General features: G+C 44.7%; 1 protein-coding gene across 1 annotated transcript in view; it reads right to left on the bottom strand.

Moving 5' to 3' along the window:
- LOC125291695 (GTPase IMAP family member 8-like) overlaps window positions 1-9,232 on the bottom strand; it is an 88,599-nt gene extending 79,367 nt beyond the window's left edge. Inside the window, 1 exon segment of the mRNA XM_048238531.1 lies at window positions 9,171-9,232. The gene's annotated coding sequence lies outside the window, so the exon portion shown is untranslated.
- Between the last annotated feature and the right edge of the window lie 12,546 nt (window positions 9,233-21,778).

Raw genomic sequence — 21,778 nt, 5'->3', positions numbered from 1 at the left:
GTATACTGACAATCAAATGCATTTGAATTGTACTGGGGTTTTGATATGGAATGACTACACAAAATATAGAATAATTACACAAAAATATAAATATTTCTATTACTAGTCCAAGCTTTCAAATAATACAACCCCAAAACAGAAAAAGATGAATAAAAACAGATAGTAATCTGCAAAGCTCTCTCTTATCCATATGCACACATGTGCATAAACAGATACATGACACATGCTCACACAGTAGCTTGTGTGCATAGCAAAAGGTACATATTTATGTTATGTGTGTGTGTGTGTGCTTGCTTGTGTGTGCCTAAGATGTGCATGCATGCGTACACGCTACTGTGTGAGCATGTGTCATGTACATACGCAGGCACACACAAGCACGCACACACACACACACACACATAACATAAACATGTACACGCACACATGCACACAATTCAAGAATTTCTCAGAATTATGAACAGGCAAGATGGGGGTGGGGTTGTATAAAATTAATTTTACATGTGAAATCTATGAACTAATCATGTTTTGGTACTTGTTGTCTAGAAGATACCAGTGAGAATTGAGTGTGGATAATGCAATTTAGTGACACAGTTAGAATCATATAGGCCTTTCAGCGTGATTTATTTTTGTGGAAAAAATGTGCTGGACTGGGCGGCGGTCATATTTTGTACCGCTCTGCGGTACATCTAGTTCAATCAACTATAATGTCAGTCCTAGACTATGGTGATATTGTGTATATGCATGCAGCCCCTACCACTATGAAACTGCTTTATGCAGTTTACCACAGTTCACTACATTTTATAACTGGAGATGGATTTAAAACTCATCACTGTAAATTATACCTTTTTACCTAACTTCTCTTCTGAACATGAAATCAATCTGCCACAATACACGCTCATAGGGTTTTATATCTCTTCAAAATCCTCAAATTAAACCTGAATTTGGTAAATTAGCTTTTACATTGTTTGCATCTAATAAATGGAACAAATTGCAAGAGTTATTAAAATTAGATAAGTTTGTGTCACTAGACCAATTCAAGGGTATGTTTGATGATATGGCTGTTGCACAATGTTCTTGCTTTGACTAATATTAAATAGACCTAATAAACCTTTTATATAATTATTATTATTTATACATTCCCCTTCTTCTTTTCTTTCTATTTATTATTATCATTATTATTATTATTATTATTATCATCATTATTATTATTATTATTATTATTATTATTATTATTATTATTATTATTATTATTATATCATTATTATTATAAATAGTTTTATAATAATAATTTATAAAATAGTTTTATCATTATAATTATACAGTATAATAGTCCCCCCACTGGACTGGACCCCCCGAAAGGAGGGTAGGGTGGACACAGTTTTCTGTGAATATCTCGAGAACCGTATGGTTTAAGAGGATCACCTTTTTTTTCAATTTCAATTTTGAATTTGTCAGCCAGAGATATTAGGATTACAACACCTCATTTTTACTTTTTTGTTTTTAACTAGGTGTCGCTATACATGAAATGAGTGGTTATGGAATGGGTTGACATAGCCCCTTAAGATCAACATACAAAAAAGGTGGTCTTCCTAAACCCTACGGTTCTCGAGATATTCACAGAAAACTGTGTCTGCCCTACCCTCCTTTCGGGGGGTCCAGTCCAGTGGGGGGGCTACAGATCAAAACGAAAAACGATGGTTCCATGCTATCCATGTGAGGTTACATGCCCACCAAGTTTCGTGTACCCCTGTCTTTCAGTGTCCCGGGAATCCTTGACGGAAATTTGGCCATGTGAAAAAGAAAAAAAAAAGAAAAAAAATCTGCTGCGCGGCGGTCATAATGACATGAAATGGCTATAGAGCATAATAACATATAATATTAATATATATCATTTTATTATTGGGGTTTACATTTATGATGAGCCAGGGTGACCAATAGTGACAGATCTGCCAACCAATCACGAGTGATTTTTCTTGTTTGAAAGTTGTGGTTTCATCCAATACTGAGTAAGGAAACTGCCAGAAAATGAGGGAAATATCCGGGCGTTTACGGGGATGACAATCACACTTTTCACGCAGTGTTCCTGTGGGAGTTGCTTGGTAGGGCAGCTAAGAGCAGTGTTGTAGTCAAGTCACTATGCCTCGAGTCCGAGTCCAGGTTCGAGTCCTCAGTGTTCAAGTCCGAGTCAAGTCCAAGTCATTAAAAAAAAATTCCAAGTCAAGTCCGAGTTGAGTCCACTACTCATCCGAGTCAAGTCCGAGTCGAGTCACTATTGATCCACGTCGAGTCCGAGTCAAGTCCCTATTGATCAAGTCGAGTCCAAGTCCAGCACTAAAGTAAGCATTGCCTACATGTCGTTCCATTTTTTTCCATTGCAGATGAAATCCTTAAAAGCAAAACGGACAATCTTCTGTCTCCAAGCAGGGGTGCCATCACTTGTGTGAAAGTAGTATTGCCAAATTTCTTGCCAAACCCAATGTGTTGTATTTATTATATCGGAGAGAATACCATACCATAGCTATACCATAGCCTATAGGCCTACTCATAATAAATGAGCAATCCACATCCCAATCACACAGGCCATTAAGTTATCACTTCACTGACACTATGGAGACATATTTCACGTCAACAATAGAGATGAAAACTAGCTTTAGGTTAAGGAAGATGTAGATCATCTGCCTAATTAATTTATTTGTGCAACAGGCCACGTTCATTTCAGCGAGATGAGTGAAATAAATGTTTTTTTTAAGCTGCCATCGCCATACTATTTGCTACGATATTCACCTGTTAGAAATAGAACACGTTGCTATTTCCTTTTTTTTCCTGCAGTGGATTAGGCTATCAAATCGCTTGTTTGAACAGTAACAGTAATCCAGTTCATTCGTGGGTTTTAAAATAGTTGTTTCTGGCCTACCCACGAGAGGTTCAGTTTGTCAGTTTCACTTGCGAAAACACGAGGGCCTACATTGACACTACATGGACACTCTACTAGGCAATTTAATGTTATGCTTCTATATTTTATGACACCAAAATTAAGAAGTATGCTATATCTTGATCGGGAAAACGTTTAGTTTATTTTCCTTTCATCCGATAATAGCCTGCTGCAAATTAACAGACAGAAGCACGGCAGGGCACGAATGAAAAATGAATGAATGGAACCTCGCTTCGCCAGTCAGGGGAAAACACTGTTCACCAAGTCACGATGATCAGCTATCCAGCAGCAGTGTGTGTTGTTTAGCCTAGGCTGAGTGTAATCTTAGGTAATGTTATGTCATGTACAGTATGAGAACTAATATTGCCTGGCAATAGCCTACTACATTGAAATAGCAGCGGCCATATCTCCAGGCATTTTGGTGTTAAAGTTAACGTTAGTTTGCTTTGCATGTGAACATGATGTGACTTGCGATGTAGCCTATGACACGAAGCAGTAGCCTAACATTCCCTTGAACTAAAATTAGTATTACGAATAATTTAGATATTAAAATCATATAGCAAATTATAGCCTAATGACATACTACAATTATAGCCTTATGGTATATTACAAAAAAAAAAGTCGAGTCCTCGACGAAAGTCATCGCTGAAGTGTAATGCACGAAGTCTGAGTCCAAGTTCGAAGCCATCAGTGCTCAAGTCCAAGTCAAGTCACGAGTCTCTAAATTTAGCTAATGACTTGGACTCGAGTTCGAGTCTCGGACTCGAGTACTACAACACTGGTTAAGAGCAGTGAAAGACAGGGAATTCTGGGAGTTGTTGGCTTTAACATCAGTCACACTCACCCTGACGACCCAGCTGGGGGTGATCATAGCCCAGACTTGTGTCAAGCTAGCATACTCTGCCAGGCAGGGCCGGATCTAGACTGCTCAGATTGGGGGGGGCAAATATAGGTTTTGAGTGGGCACAATGAATGGACCATTTTCCTAGTAAACATCACATAGGCTTTGATTTGGGAACCCAAAATCATTGTTTGACATTTTTCCAGCAGCAGGGGTGTTAGTCACAGTTAAGCTAGGGGGGAATGGGGCAATGCTCCCCGGAAGAAATATTGGAAAAATTACTCCTTAAAAGAGGATTTCTAGTTAGTTTTGTCAAAAGAAATGGACAGATTGAGATACAAATATGACATAGCTTAACCATCAACAGATTCAAGACATCAGAGGGGTATTTCACAAAGGCAGAATTAAGACATCCAAGATAAGTGATAAAGCGAGGTTTGACATAGCGTTGTCTGGTCATCCTAGCTCAACTCGTTTCACTAATGCCAATCCAGGATGAGTAGGAGCGACTATGTCAAGCCAGGTGTAAGTAATTCAGGATGTGTGCGCATTCTCGTTTCTGCCCCAAAGAACTCACAGTTGGAATAAAAAAGACGCGGAAAATAGCGTCATTCTCACAAAGTGAACAGCCGCTTTTGATATAGACTAACAATGAGGTGAAGTTGTCCTTTTTGGAATGGGGAATCATGGCTATTTCTGTAAAACAGCAGGAGTAGGCGTGGTAGACCAACTGAAAGCAAATTTACGTATGCACCCACGTGTGAGTGCTTCCTTGTCTCGACACTTAACGTCATTAAAAGAAAGCGCTTTCCATTACAAAGATGCACATAGTATGATATACCTTTATATTATAGTTGAAAACACCTTCGAAAACTTGCCCCTCCACTTCCAATCAACTACAGTAGGCTATTCATCAAACGTCTAATAAAATAAGCAAACAATGAGTACCTAGTCCTATGTTAATAATTATAAGGCTATCACAATTAAAATAATAAACCATATGGTAGTAGGCAGACAATCTGTTTTGTTTTTTGCGAGCAAATACATTTAGCAAATAGTTTATAAATGGAATAACGCTCTTTAAAAATGAGCATGGAGGTCTGATGTGAATGACGGCTAGCTGAACCAATAAGACAACATAATTACCATTAGAATTAACTTAGCTTGGCTGTTAGCCTGGTCGGGACCAGGCTAGGTGCAGAGAATAAATCCCCATGGTAACTTATGTGCCATCTCTTTTGTGAAACCAAGTCTAGACTAAATTCATCCAGGATAACCAAAAAATCCCAGCTTAATCCCTTATCTAGGTTTTGTGAAATACCCCTCTGCTATAGAAAAAAATGCGAGTTACAAAGCAGGATTATCACTTAACCTGGGACTGAAGATGCCTTTGTGGACATGAGGGTCTCCCTGACCTCTTTCTATCTTCAGGATCACTTTCAAAGGTACATGTTTTACTTGTTAATCTCTGAATAACATGATTTAGCTCACATTCACATTTTTCATATTATTTAAACATTATTTATCTTAACCCAAAGAGGCCGGCATACGCAAAGTGTGTTCAAATTCACATTCTTCTCATCTAGACTGAGTTTCCCCATGCTGCCTTGTGCACAATTTTATTCACGCTTCTAGGCAGCCTGGATTCCATGGACCTGATTTTCACCTCAACAAAGGAACCAATCACAGAACGGAGGGGGTAACAGCAAGACAATCACGACGTCTATGCGACACACCGAAGCGGCTATGAACTACGTACAGACGCATTTGATAGACATTCATAGCGCCCAATAAATGGCTCTGGGCATTGGTAAACCACGTCTCAAATACGAGAAAAATAATGTAGTTCCCAGACCCCATATCAATGAGATGAGGTCTGGCGTTAGCCAGGCTAGTACTCATCACACAGATATAAAATTAACTTTAAAAATCAATTTAATTTTATATTATATTATATTACACTCTGCTCTACACTCTGCTATATTACAGCCCTGCCTGCCTGCATCTTCACACCTATTCTTCTCGGTGTAATATCACAAACTCATGACACATGATAAGCAATCTATCAGAAATAATAAATAAACAGCAGACCATGCTAAATACAAAGATATAAATCATTCCTCTGTATAATAAGCCATTCCCGAGTAGGCCTAACTCAGTTTTGAAATTGCAGCACATTTTTACATGGTCTCAAATTTTAAGTTGAAATTCTAATGCAATAGCTCCCCTAAATAATGAATTTTGACATGCCTCCTGGTGACATGAGTTCAAGAGTATGAAAAAAATCATGAGACACACATTGTTTTAGAGGCTGATATAAGAAATATGCAAATATTATCAATTCATACTTTCTCAGGTAGTCTGATTTATGATTGATTGAGAACAATGCCAGTTATTACTGTGAGCTGCGACTGTAATGCTGATGTGGCAGGTGACTGAAAAGATTGTCTGATTGGCTCAGCACTCTGACCAAGCCTACCTGTGTGGATCTGCTCATGCCAAACTACATTCCTGATACACACTCTCCTGCACCATGCAACACACCTACAGTATGGGAGGAGATTATGGTTGTCACAGAGACAAAGTGGTAATGTTTTCTTTTGTTATCTGTTTTTCATCTGTATACCGACAGGAATGCTGTCTGTTCAGCAAAGAATTACAGGCCCAGTCCCGGCCCGGTCACTGCAAGCGCCTCATGCTTGATCAGCCTTAAGCACACTGTGGATTTTTTTTATTTCATTTATATAGTATATTTAGTATTTCGTTTTTTAGTTTTCTTATCTTCTACTGTCTCTATTGTACAGTGGAGTTTTGTTATATGTATACACTTATATTTACTCTTTCTGCTGTAAGTGCATGTTGTGTTTGATGTCTGTATGCTACTGAGACCTTGAATTTCCCCTTGGGGATCAATAAAGTATCTATCTATCTATCTATCTATCTAGCTAGCTAGCTATCTATATCTATCTGACACACCTGCATAAAGTGATCATTGTGTCCAGGGGTGGTGTTCAGATAGAACCCACTGGTGATCTAACAGGTTACAGTAAGTTCAGTTGGGAAATGCATCAACAACCAGAGGCTCAGAGGCAGCTTTTTCACCTGAGAAAACCAAATCACTTCTTTACTCCTATTTGTTGTTGAGCCGCCATTTTAATATACATTTTCACACAAAAGCTATGTTTCAATCATTTAGTTGACAATTTCTTTCTACGCCTCCTTTACTCAAATTTTTCACATCTCTCTGTTTCTCAAAGTCACAGAGTACTGTCAGTATGAAACGAAAATCGGTTCTACCTATCTTGAGCATCATTGGCTTCTCATTGTCAAAACCTGTACATATGTTATGTCCTCTATTGTATGAAAACATCAATTCAGATTTATTATTAACACTTGACTAGCCTATGTATGTATCAGATTTTTTATATATGCAGTCTTTGACAATTCTGTATCAAAATGTATCTGATTCTTAACATTAATAAACTATATATATATACGGAGAAACACGGCTATTTCTATAAAACAGCGAGAGTAGGCGTTGTGGACCAACTGAATGCAAATATACGTATGCACCCACGTGTGGTGTGAGTGCTTCCGTATCTAGGCAAGCAACGTCATTAAGGGGTTTTTCACACTTGGTCCCTTTCAACCTTTTAAACGAACTCAGATCGATAACTCAGCATTTTTTGTGCATATGAGAACATGCCAAACGAACTCAGAACCCTCTAACGCAAACCGAACTGAGACCATACCTCGGGAGGTAGTCTCGGCGTGGTTCACTTTGAATTCCGCGGCACTGCTTGCATTATTTGTGCATTGTGAACACAAATCGCCCTAGGTTCTGTTTCACATTTTGCATTATAGGTTAGCCTATTTTGTCCTACTTGACTTACCATTGCCAAAACAGAAGCCATGCTGTTTATTATATAACCTAAAATAAACTATTATCATTAGGCTCGTGATAGGCCTACAGCCATTTGTAATGTTAAATTGGCTACAGCCAAACAAGTGTGTTCTAGCATTAACTTTAGGCTGAATATTGTTTTATCCAAGCTATTTGTAACAATGAAATCAGCACACTTTGGATTGTATTGTTCCCCATTTTTCATGATCTGCTAGGCTATTATCTCTCATTGCAAACATATACGAGAGACTGTGCAGCTAGTTAACTATGGAATGTCCCTTTATTATATCTAGGGTTTGAGTCACCAACGTATGATTTATTATTTTTTGTGTGTGTTTAGTAAATTGTTTTTGTGAATTGTCTGTATTTATCTCTTTTTCCGATTATTATTATTTATAATAATTATTTAAAATAAGTGTGTTGGGTTACGGGGCACGCTGGCGAAGTCACGCCCGCTCAAGTCCAGCACCTTGTTTTTTTTAGACTTTGTTTGTAAATTCAGAGCACTGCTGTAAAACAGTAACCTGGTAATAGCTAGATGAATTTCGCTCCGCTTAGCTCCACTCATCCATCTGGAACCAATCCATTGAAGTGTTGCTTCAGAAGGCTGGGCCTAAAAAAAAATGCTTGCATATGATTGAATAAGCCACTTGTCCGTCATCTATTGACGTGCTACTTCAACCACTCACATGAAGCCAACCCGTGACGCTAATAACAGACTCACAGTCTTTTTACGCTATGTCACATCTATGAAACTCCGCCAAGGCCCTGATTGGCTAAACCATAAAGTTGGTTGGAGAAATCACTCTCAATGGAAGAGGTCCCAGATGGATGTGAGTGAAGCTAGGCAGAGCTAAGCGGAACGACATTCATCTGGCTAGGGTCAGGTTAGTAAAACAGCTTAATGCTCAGTCAATTTCCCCTGAAAAAACAGTGGTTGATGATGAAGGTGTTGTCCTTACTTTTCTCTGTGGTTTCTGCTGTGAGTGAAAATAGAAGCTGTAAGCAGACAGGTAGAACTGGTAGAACTGGAGAGAAGCCTACTTGTAAACTCTTACACTCTTGTTAACCCTTAACAGGCATCTTATTTCTATATGCACAGTGTGTGATGGACTCATAAACACTCTTAAAACAAATGTATTGGAAACAACACAAATTGTGTTGTCCCTATATGGACACAGATTTGTTAAGAACAACGTAAGATCTGTTGTTTTCAAAACATTTGTTTTAAGAGTGAATGTTTTAGTTGCAAGTTTCTTGACTGATGTGTCTAGGCACTCACTTCCAGAGTCAAATTCCTTGTTTGTTTACGCAAACCTGACCAATAAAGCTGATTCTGATTCAAGTTGTTGTCCCTCACAAAACATGGCTGACAAATTACATTTGAACCATTATTTCATAAATATTTTTCTGTTACTAAAATAGTTGTTTTAATCAGGAAAGATCCTGCCTCAAATATGTTCCTTACATATATTTTAAAAAGAGAAACTTACCGACTCAAACGGCAAACAAATGAGGGCCTCAGCTGCTCTCTCAGAGTTCAGGTGTGTGTCGGTAGAGGCCCAGGTAAGCTCCCACCCTTCTATATAGACACAGTTCCTCCCATGGGTCCTAGTGCTATACATGTTACATTGCCTGCCACACACGATGCATGATGCAATACATTTCTTATTCATTGATCACTATCTAAGTTAGTTACCTTTCTTACCTATTTGTAGTAAATTGTGCAGCCCCCCAATCTAAAGTGAGGACCATGTGGCCTATAGTTCAAAGCTCAACCTTCTATCTTTATATAGCTATCTATCTATCTAGCTCGGTTAAGCTGTGAGAAATGCACCTTCAAAATTGCTGCAGCGAGTGGGAATTGAACCCCAGTCTCCTGCATTGTACAGTGATCTGGTACTTACTAAGCTACATTCCTGTCTCTAATATTGGTGAAATTGTTCATTTTGATTTTATATTCCAATAATGTTCTATATCATACCAGTTATGCTTTTTACAAATATGTATAATATAAATTATAATATGAGTTATCAATCTTTTAAGATTTACTTTATGGTGTAGATCCACCTTACCTTGTAGGCAAACTAGAACACTCCCTGACCACTTAAGCGTGTGCAGCCAATGCAAACACCCCAAACACTATTCCTGCCGTGTGTGTGTGTGTGTGTGAGAGAGAGAGAGAGAGAGAGAGAGAGAGAGAGAGAGACTGTTCTTTTGTGTGGGTGGAAGGTGGATTTAGCAGGTGAGTGCATAACAGTGGTTCACACTGAGTAACGGCTTCTACACACAGCTGCGTGCGTTGCAGTGCTGGAGTCGCATCCCATTCACTTTACATGAGAAAAAGTGACCCCAGACTGGACAAAGGGAATAGTGTGAATTGGAAGGCCAAAGAGCCAAAGAACACTTCCAAGGTGAACTCCAAGGTCACGGTGCCTCAGGGTCTGATCCCACCATGCACAACAGTGGACCCCTCATAGGACAAAAAATAATGATTATTGTGAAATTGGCCTGCTGCCCTCTGTGGTCAATATGAGGAATTGCATGGCAATTCATTCTTCACTTCCAGAACACTGTTCATGACAATGGGGTAAATGATAAAATAGTGCAATGAAATATGTATTAAAAAAAATGTCCACTGAAAGTCATAATTGTCTCTGTCATCAGACACTATTTATGACCGCCAAGCGGCCTGAATTCAGTCAGATTTTTTTTTTTTTTTTTTTCGCGTGATGCCCAAATTTCCGTCCAATGATTCCCGGGACACTGAAAGACCAAATTTTAAAACTTGGTGGGCATGTAACCCCACATGGATAGCATGGAACCATCGTTTTTCGTTTTGATCTGTAGCCCCCCCGGCTGGACTGGACCCCGAAGAAGGAGGTAGGGCAGACACAGTTTTCTGTGAATATCTCGAAAAAAACCGTAGGGTTTAGGAGGACCATTTTTTTTTTATTTTGATCTCAAGGGGCCATGTCAACCCATTCCATAACCACTCATTTCATGTATAAGCCACCTAGTTAAACACAAAAAAGTAAAAATGAGGTGTTGTAATTGAAGGTATCTGTGACCTAACATAGTCAAAACTGCACGAAATTGGAAGTGTAGGATCATTATGACACCCTCTGTATGCACGCCAAGTTTTGTGGAATTCCGTTCATGGGGGGCCACATAAATAAATTAATTTATGTTACTATACACCAACTGGCCTGTAGGTGGCGGAGACAGTTTTCTGTGAATATCTCGAGAAACCGTGGGGGCCTAGGAGGTCCACCTTTTATGTATGTTGGTCTTAAGGGGGGCATGTCAACCCATCCCATTACCACTTATTTCATGTATAAGCCACCTAGTTAAAAAAATTAAAAAAGCAAAAAAATTAGGTGTTTTTCATCACAATATCTCTGGCTGCACGAACTTAAAAGTGTAGGATCATTATGACACCCTCCAATGCATGCCAAGTTTGTGTACTTTCGTTCATGGGGGGCCTTACAATAAAATAATTTATGTGTACATTTAGTGACGTGATACCAACGAGGATTCCGGGACACTGAAAGACCGGGGTACACAAAACTTGGTGGGCATGTACCCCTACATGGATAGTATGGAACCGCCATTCATTTTTCGTTTTCATCTGTAGCCCCAGCTGGATTGGACCCCGAAGGAGGGTAGGGCGAACCACAGTTCTCTGTGAATATCTTGAGAACTGTAGGGCCTAGGATAATTCATTTAGAGCAATAATAATTCATTTAGAGCAAAAAAACAAAGTTAAAATAATTTGTATCTGGTTCTCTAGCACATTGGTTCTCAAAGTGTGGTCCAGGACCCCTGGGTGTTTGCGACCCATAGACAGAAGGTCCACTAAATTATTATGACCGCCGCGCAGGGTCCTGGGCAATATCTCCTCGCTTAGCCATTGCCATAACGTCGGTGTGGGCATTCACTCGCTCAGTCCATCAGTCTGTGGTACCGCCAACAACACGTGGGGTGCACACGCCGCAGGAGCTCACTCAACGGGGGAGCCACGCTGCTAGCAATCCAGTGCGGGGTGCTAGCAGCCGTGGCCGCCCCCCGCCATCACCAGCTCCCTCTCAGCAGCTGCCCTCAGACTGCACTTTCCGCGGCGTGTCACCGCACTACTCCTCTCCAGACGGGGCCCTAGGTGGCCTTACTACCGTAGACTGTGGCACCAAGCACAAGAACTCACGGGTCAACTGTCGCTGCACCGCCGCCGCCTCCACTCCACAGTTGCACCGACCAGGATAGGCGGGACACGCCCGAGCTCTCAGGCCGTCAGCTACCGGTTTTCAGCGTCCCTCCTTGCACTGCCTCCTCGCAGAGCTGTCCTCCTCTGCTTCCAACCCGCTTCCACTCCATCATGGTCTGCCGTGCAACACAGTGAACCTTCCCTTTTTTCTTTTTTCTCTGGCGGCCAACAGGCCAACTAGAGCGGCCCACAGCATGGGTGCCTCTCTACACGCACCCAAAAGTTTTAAAGTTCAGAGTTCAGAGGGCCTTTCCGTCGAGGCTGCCCCACCGTCGTGAATTCGCTGTCCCCAGCGGCTCCGCCAACCGTCCAGGAACCTCTTCCTCGCCGCTCTCCCTCGGCTCTGCTCACGTTGTCTCTCGCAGTTGAGTCAGCGCCAGGCCAGCTCGTCTTCTCTCCGCTGACCGCTTCTTCAGGCCCCTCTTCGGCAAGATCTCCTCCCATGGCAGCAGGCAGGTCCAGGCGACAGCTCCTCTCCTCCGGCGGCAATAATGATAGAAGGCCTCAAGCTCTTTAGTAGCCCTTACAAGGGCTCTCTTGATCCTCTTGCGTGGGCCTCCACCCAGTGGTATGGTCTTCCCAGCTTCTCCCGCTGGGCGGAGGCCATGTTCAAAAGTCGCTTCTGACACCAATGTAACGATTTGAATGCGACACACTCAGTTGTCCAATCAAAGGTTTATTCGCGGAAGAGGGAATCAGCCAAACACATAGATCAAGACACCATTACATAGGAAACACAAGGGAAGTCAATAAAACAAGCACGATACACGAACAGGGTAGTCACATACAATACACCGGGCAAAACACATGAGGTACAACGTAAAGAAAGACTACACAAGCTAACACATACATGACATGGAAAATGCAATTACACTAACTAAAACCGACATTACACAAACCAGCATTCACACACATTGCATTCTGGGAGGCTAGCACTCAGTCCAAAAGGCACCGACGTTACATTACTGTGAGCTATGAGTGTAATCCTGATGTGTCAGGTGATTGTGATGGATTGTCTGATTGGCTCAGCACTCTGACCAAGCCTACCTGTGTGGAACTGCTCATGCCAAATCACATTCCTGACACACACACACAGACTCCTGCACCTTGCAACACACGGTATGGGAGGACATTATGGCCATCACAGACTCCTGCACCATGCAACACATGGTATGGGAGGACATTATGGCCATCACAGACTCCTGCACCATGCAACACACGGTATGGGAGGTCATTATGGCCATCACAGGGACAGAGTGGTAGTGTTTTCATTTGTTATCTATTTTTCATCTGTCTCCCACCCAGAATGGCATCTTGTCAGCACCTTAACTGCTCCTACCACATATAGACCTCTGAAGTTCACCTACAAAAAAGCTCCCATCTTTGAGATCTGGTATCTGGCCATTTTTCCAATGGGAAAATAACATGGGGATTTTGAATTATCGCACCTGTTAAACTCTCGTGGGGATGAAAAAGTCTGAAATGCAGACGTTTTGCTCAACACACTTTTGTCCTCTGCCTTCGAGTGGATACTGTGATGTCCGGTAAGTGTAGACAGCACACTTTAATTTTTGCTACCCCAGAGCTAACTTGCAATGCAACTTGCCATAGGTAGTTAGCTTCAATTAACACCCTGATCTATTTATATGGGCAAATATGGCTGTTTTGGTTCTTTTTTGTAGGCGAACTTCAGAGGTCTATGGCACACCTACAGTATACAAAGTGATCATTCTGTCCATAGATGCAGAGTGGTGGTGTTTAGGCTGCAATATCAGATAGAACCCCCTTTGCACAATCTGTTTCTACCCTCCTTTATTTCCAGCATATGGGAACACATCAGTGCTGCTGATGGATGGAGAGTCTCTGAATATCTCTGAGCTGTAGACTGTAGATTACATGTGTGGTGGCTGATGAGTGGCCTCTAGTCTCTGTGCTATAGGCTGTACTTACAGTGGGCATCACTTTCAAATGGCCACTTCAGTCGGCGATTACGTGAAGCTGCGTGAAGCTTTAGTACCACTTTAGCCACTGTCGCCGCTCTGCCACTGTACATCGCTCTGCCTGCCGCCTTCTGAAAAAGCTCGATTTACCTCGATTTAGGCTACTTGGGTATGGCTTAAGGCTTGACTACACGGGTGGTAACGAAAATCGAAATCGAATTTGCTGTCTACATTATTGTCAGTGTTGGGTTAGCATAAACTATGCAAATCAAAACAGTGGTGTGATAATTGAGCCAGTAGAGAAATAACTGTTCAGAATTGATCTGTAGCCTTGGGTAGACTTCTGCACGTTTTTAACAGGCTACACTATAGAGGCTTAGACAACTATGACCCACGTTTTGGTTTCCTGGGAATTAATTTGCCTACTTCTTGACTGCAATGTAATCAATTGACTGCTTGACATGTCATTTTTATTTTCTGTACAATAAACAAATACATCTGCTTCCGCAGAATTACATTCATATTTGGAACTTACATAGTCCAATGCAGTGGTGGAATGTAACGAAGCACAAATACTTTGTTACTGTACTTAAAGTACATTTTCCACGATTTGTACTTTACTTAAGTAAAATTTATAGTGCATACTTTTTTTTTTTTTTTCAGCTACATTTTACAGCAATTATCTGTACTTTTACTCCGCTACATTTCTACAACACCATCGTTACTTTTAATGATACATTTTATGATCAGTTTTTTTCTCTCTGACAAACACGTTTGTTTTACGGGGGTTGCTACCAAAGATTCTGAGCGCTACGCATTCTTAGAAACATAAGCTTCTAGTCTAGACCAGGCAAAGCGTGGAGCTTGTAGCCATCTGCATTCGTAGGCTATATTCACCAGACCCATGGCTACACTGTACATGCAACTGTGTTCTGTGCCTTTCTCTGTCTGTTATCTGCAGCGTTAGGGCCTCCTCTCCGATGAGATTGCTATCCGCGGATCAGCGAAATTACAGGCTATGCCCATGCTTCTGTCATCTGATCATTTTTGCGGCACAAATGAATGGTAGACTATTAATGAACCGGTGGCGGAAAAGACGAACATTTTCCAGATTAGGAAATATTCCTTAATTGTGTGTGATCAAATAAAGATGCATAGCCTACAATTGTGGCGTAACGTCAGCTCATTCAATGTCTATGCCTGCGCCAAGTGAAACTGAATTTAATCATAAAGATACCTTTCTCAGCAACTTTTCTGTTCAATCAGCATAATTGGCATTATGATCCACCCGACGCTTTCCTCTGTCTACTGTCAACTTCAGGCTCTCGTGGTTTTGCTGAATGATATTACTCAGCAGATCACCCTAGTAGATAACCAGAATTACAGTCTCTAGAATTGTAGGTCAGAAATGTAATGGGCCACAGATGGTAAGCACAATTGCATTAACTTAAAACTATCTAGTCAAGTATAACCTAAAAAAACTAGCTTAGAAACTAACTAGATTAAAATGCCACAGCCCATACTGATTTTTCCTTTTAGAATATAGATATTAAGAGAATAAATCATTATGCAAATACTTTACTTTAATACTTAAAGTACATTTAAAAGCAGGTACTTTTTACTTTTACTGTCATGAGCTCTCTCTCTGCCTGGTAACACGCGCTGATTGAAGTCTGATGACCTCAACCTGTTCCTTCTCTGCTCTGCCTCACCCCGTTTACCTACCAGCTGCACTGCATTCACCACTCATCATGCCCTGTATATAAAGCCTTGCTTTTCAGTCCACACTTATCAGATCGTCTGCAACCAGCACCAGTTACCTGCCTGTTTTGGAAAACGCCTCTGACTCTTTTTGCCTGTGATCCCGACCCGCCGACTACTTCTGTGTTCTCCAGCCCGGTAATCTTGACCTGCCTTCCGTCCCTTCTTCTAATACCGCCTAGTCCTTGACTGTACTGCTGCTTCGTTTCAATTGTTGTTTGTGTGTGTGTTTCCCCAGGACTTCCCGGATCATCCAGCTCCTGCCATCGCTGTTCGGGCTACTGGGGAACACACACACGCAGACTCTTGGAACTCCTGTACCCCGAACCCCCCTGAAACCCCTTAACCCCAACCATTAAATAAACTTTTGAACGGACGCTTTTGTGGTCCTCGCCCTGTTTGGTGTCTGACAGTACGATCTGACCAAACATGGACCCAGCGCACGGTCGAACCAGCATGGAAACCGACGAACCAGAACCACCCACCGCCATGCAACGCCTGGAGAGACAGAGAGAGAGGTAAACCGCAACACTGCTGACATTGCCTCCCTACTTCAAGCCGGGCTACCAACAACAGCCGCCAGCAGTTCCAGCAGCAACAGCAACAACTTGCAATGATCATTCAACTTCTCACCAACCTTTCTCTGCTCTCTGCCTGCTCCCCACCGCCCAGCCCCAGCCAGCCTGCTCACCGCCCAGCACCCGAAGTCTCCCTGCCCAGTCCACTGCTGCCGTGGCTGCCGGAGCCCCCAGAACCCAGGATCGGCAATCCAGAGCGGCGTTCAGCGGCACCCAACCCAGGTAATGGCGCTCCTGACGAAGCTGCCGTGGTCCAGTTTACCCTGCAACCCAGGACTTTTGCCACTGAAGGGGCGAGGGTCGGTTACGGATCACTCACCTGACGGGCGAAGCTCGACTCTGGGGAACGGCGGAGTTTGCCGCCAGACCCCAGCATGTGCAACCTTCAACCTATTCGCAGAGGAGATGCTCAAGGTATTCGATTTGGGAATCCACAACAGCCGAGGCATCCGGACCCTGATGAGTATCGCCAAGGCAGAAGGACTGTTGCAGATTACCCATTGACTTTCGAACTGTGGCAAGTCGGAGCTCCTGGAACATGGAAGCATTGGTGGATGCCTTCCTCCACAGCCTGGCGGACTACATAAAGGGACGAGCTGGTTTCCCATGATCAACCCCACTCTTGATGAAGCCATTGCTCTGGCTGTCCGTGATCGACCGCCAGGGATCCAGGCCCGCCCGTGAGAGAGGGCTGCCAGAGTCCATCCACCAGCACACGGAGTGTCCCAACTACCCTTCTGTCCGCACCTGCCACACCATCTAGCCAGCCGGACCAGTCTGAACCGATGGAGATCGGCCCAGCCCCTAACCCCTGCAGAGCCAGCGACGATCACCTCCAACTTGTGCCTGTACTGTGGTGGTGATGGTCATCGAGTCGCCACCTGTCCAGCAAAAAAAGCCGGAGCTCACCAGATGGAGGAATCCGATGAGCTCAATGAACATTCAGCCTCCATCAGCCGTGAAAACCCCTCATCCAAGTCTGTCTTCACCTGTCTGATTCCACCCACACCCTGGCAGCCCTGGTGGACTCTGGCGCAGAAGCAAACATTTGACACAGGACTTGCTCGGCCAGCTGGGCTTGGAAAGCCATCAGCTGTCCACTCCCTGTTCCAGCCCGGCCCTGGACGGTCACGCACTGGCACAGTTACCAGCATCACAGCCCCATCTCAATGATGGTGTCAGGAAACCACGAGAGACCATCCGCTTCCACCTGCTCAGCTCTCCAGGCCAACCCCTAATCCTGGGCTACCTTGGCTCCGCCTCCACAATCCTCACCTCGATTGGGCCTCCAGAACTGTGAAAGAGTGGGGAAATGCCTGCCACCTGACCTGTTTGCGTGCTGCCTGCTGCCCCGCTCAGTACCCCAGCACTGCCCCCGACATTTTCTAATGTCCCTGAATCTTACCATGGCCTCTGAGAGGTGTTCAACAAGACCAAAGCCACATCTCTGCCCCCACACCGTCCGTGCACTGTGCCATTGATCTCCTCCCTGGGACTGCTCCACCCAAAGGTCACCTCTACTCACTATCCCCTCCTGAAAGAAAAACTATGGAGGATTACATCAGGGGACTCCTGGCAGCTGGACTCATCCTACTGCCTTCCCTCTCCTGCTGGTGCCGGTTCTTCTTTGTGGGAAAGAAAGATGGTTCTCGCCTCTGCATTGGATTATCGAGGTCTGGAATGATGTCACAGTGAAGAACAGGTACCCTCTGCCTTTACTCACCTCTGCTTTTGAGTTGCTCCAGGGATCCACTATTTTCACCAAACTGGACCTTAGAAATGCTTACCACCTAGTCCGAGTAAGGGAGGGTGACGAGTGGAAGACTGCATTCAACACCCACACCGCCATTATGAGTACCTGGTAATGCCATTTGGCTCACCCGCCCCCAGCGGTATTCCAGGCGCTGGTGAATGATGTGCTGCGGGACATGCTGAATAAATTCGCCTTCGTACCTGGACGACATCTTAATTTTCTCCAGAACTCTGTCCAACACACACGGCCATGTCCAGCTGGTTCTTCGACGGCTCCTGGAGAACTCTTTTGTCAAAGCGAGAAATGCGAAGTTCCATGCTCAGACTGTGTCATTCTGGGATACATCGCCGCTGAAGGCAATATCCAGATGGACCCCTCAAAGGTCTCGCAGTTACCTCCTGGCCAGTTCCGGGAATAGAAAGAAGTTGCAGCAATTCCTCGGTTTTGCCAATTTCTACCGAAATTCATCCGAACTACAGCCCGTCGCTCCCCTCACAGCTCTGACCAGCATCAAACACCCCTTTTTCTGGACCCCAGAGGCCAACACAGCCTTTCATACCCTCAAGGCCCGGTTCACCACTGCCCCCATCCTCCAGATGCCGGATTCAGACCGGCAGTTCGCTGTCAGGTGGATGCCTCCAGACATGGGAGTCGGGGCCATACTCTCTCAACGGGCAGAGGAGGACAACAAGTTGCACCCCTGTGCATTTTTCTCTCGCCGGCTTTCACCTGCAGAGCCAATTATGATTGGAAACCGTGAGCTGTTGGCTGTCAAGCTTGCCCTGGAGGAGTGGCCACTGGCTGGAGGGGTCCACCGCCCGCTCCTGGTCTGGACCGATCACAAAACCTCAATACATCCGCAATGCCAAACGCCTTTAACCCCAGACAGTCCCCCATGGGCCTTGTTTTTCACCAGATTCAACTTCACTTGTCATCATACCCAGGTTCTCGAACACAAGCCGGATTTTTTCTCCTGGGCCAGTTTCATAAGGATGATTTCCTTCCCAGGAACCTGCATCAATTCTGCCCGGATCCTCAAGGTCAGAAGGCTCCTGACTCTGGGATATCGAGGAGGAAATTCAAGAGGCCCTCCGGACCATCCCAGTCCCAGTGCATGCCCAGACGGTCGCCTCTTCGGGTCCCAGAGATTTTGAGGTCCCGGTCATACAGTGGGGACACAACTCCCCGCCTTGCTCTGCCTGGCTCGGCCCCATCTGCCATCTCCCTTGCCCAGCCTCTGGTGGTCTTTGAGAAGGGATGTCCGAGAATTCGTCCGTGCCTGCCCCACCTGCAATCAGAACAAGTCCTCCACTGCCCCCCGCTGGTTTACTCCAGCCCTTGCCTGTGCCTCCACACGACTCCTGGTCCCACGCCTCCTTGGACTTTGTAACTGGCCTCCCACCATCAGGTGGGATGACGGTCATTCCTCACTGTGGTTGACCGTTCAGCAAGATGGCACACTTCATTCCCTCCCTAAACTGCCATCTGCCAGAGAGACTGCCCAGGCTGTTCTTGATCATGTCTTCCGCCTACACGGGCTGCCCAGGGGATGTTGTTCTGACCGAGGTCCCGCACCACCTCTACATTCTGGAAGGAGTTCCCGCTGCCTTGTAGGGGCCACAGTGAGTCTCACCTCTGGGTTCCACCCCCAGTCCAATGGTCAATGGAGCGGGCAAACCAGGAGCTGGAGAAGGCGCTGCGGGTGCATGGTTTCTCGCGAAACCCCAGGCTTGGGCACAACAACTGATGTGGGATAGAGTATGCTCACAACTCCCACCTGCTCTGCCACTGGTATGTCACCTTTCCAGTGTGTGTATGGCTACCAGCCCCCTGTTCTTCTGTAGCCAGGAAGGAGGGATGTGTCCTGCCTCGCCTTATGCCTCCGCCGCTGCCGCTGCATTCCTGGTCACAAGTCGTGCCACGCTACTTCAAGTGCCAGTTGTCAGCTATGCCACTGGGGGCTAACCAAGATCGCTGCACTGGCTTACCGGGTGGGGTTGGCTGTGAAGGGTGGCTGTCAGCCAAGGGATCTCCCATGCGGGTGGAATCGGCTAGAACTGGCACCTCATCTCCTCGCCTGCCCTATCCAGAGGGGTCATCAGCCCAACCAAGCAGTCCGGCTCCAGTTGCCAACCTCCATGAGGGTGCACTTCCATGTTTCTGAAATCAAGTTTGACGCATGAAAGCCCGGGCTGGTCCCCGTGCCTCCCTCCTCCTCCTCCTCGCCTTTGTTGACGGTGGGCTGGGTACACACCGCTCGACGCCTGCTTCGTCCAGACGGGCGAGGTAGGGGGCTCTGTGTATCTCGCCGCACTGGGGCTATGGGACTCCGAGGAGAGAACCTGGTGCCAGCCAGTCGGATTGTGGACCGGACACTCATCATTTAATTCCCACCGCCTGCATCCTGATCAACCTGCAATCCATAAGGGGCTGCCCCCAGAGGGGGTCCCTAACCGTCCTGCCCGCCCAGCTTCCTGTCCTGTGCCTGACCCTGACCCCTGTCTCGCACTCCTGTCCTGCCTTTCTGTCCACGACCTCCAGCCCCTCCTCCGGGGATGAGGATGTTCACTCGACCGCCGGGAGGGAATTCTAGTCTCCACTGCCCTCCCTCCCACGTGTGTGTCACTCTTGGGGACCCCTGGGGCCGCCCCTTAGGGGGTTCTGTCATGAGCTCTCTGCCTGGTAACACTGGGCTGATTGAAGTCTGATGACCTCCACCTGTTCCTGCTCTTGCTCTGCCTCACCCTCGTTTACCTACCAGCTGCACTGCATCTACCACTCATCATGCCCTGTATATGCCTTGCTTTTCAGTCCACACTTGTCAGATCGTCTGCAACCAGCACCAGTTACCTGCCTGTTTTGGAAAAACGCTTCTGACTTTTTGCCTGTGATCCCGACCTGCCGACTACTTCTGTGTTCTCCAGCCCCGGTAATCTTGACCTGCCTGTCCCCTTTCTAATGATCACCTAGTCAGTCCTTGACTGTACTGTTGCTCGCTTTCAATTGCTGTTAGTGTGTGTGTGTTTGGAGGACTCCCCGGATCATCCAGCTCCTGCCATCGTTGTTCGCTACTGGGGGAACACACACACGCAGACTCTTGAACTCCTCCTGTACCCCTGAACCCCTGAAACCCCTTTAACCCCCAACCCTTAAATAAACTTTTGAACGTGACGCTTTTTGTGGTCCTCGCCCTGTTTTAGGTCTGACATTTACTTAAGTAGGTTGTCATTGTGGTACTTTTTACTTTTACTAAAGTAAATATTTCTCTGTGTATTTGTACTTTTACTTAAGTACTGAGTTTCAGTACTTCCTCCACCACTGGTCCAATGCATCGTTACACTACGTTAGTGTTTCCCAAAACCATAGTAGCAACGAACGTTCGCAACCACTATCGTAAAGGTGTGTAGTTACAACTACACCTCTCGACCTGTGGTAGAATGCTAGTAGTAGAAGCATAGTTCCAGGGATCTTCATGTCATGTCAAAGACATCACTGACGCCATTTATTTGTTTGCAAATTAATAATTATAAATATATTTAGGTTTCTAATTGATATTTACACTTCTAACCACCATACATCCATATTTTAAAATGCCCAAGGCAGAAAATACATAAATTAAAAGTCAATTTGCAAACATGTGCACGTAAGTAAGTCACACACTTGCAGATAATAAGGAAGCGACTTTTGACGAGTCAGCTTGAGAATATGTAGCCTTTTGATTTTCATGGAGGGGGGTCCTTGTTAGCTTCATTTAAAAAAACCGCCAAGAAGGCCGATTCTGATTTTGATAATATGATTCGCAATA

The sequence above is a fragment of the Alosa alosa genome, chromosome 3, assembly GCF_017589495.1.
Source record: "Alosa alosa isolate M-15738 ecotype Scorff River chromosome 3, AALO_Geno_1.1, whole genome shotgun sequence".
Classification (NCBI taxonomy): domain Eukaryota; kingdom Metazoa; phylum Chordata; class Actinopteri; order Clupeiformes; family Clupeidae; genus Alosa; species Alosa alosa.
Note: the sequence above shows the minus strand (reverse complement) of the source record. Positions and strands in the feature narration are given on the sequence as shown.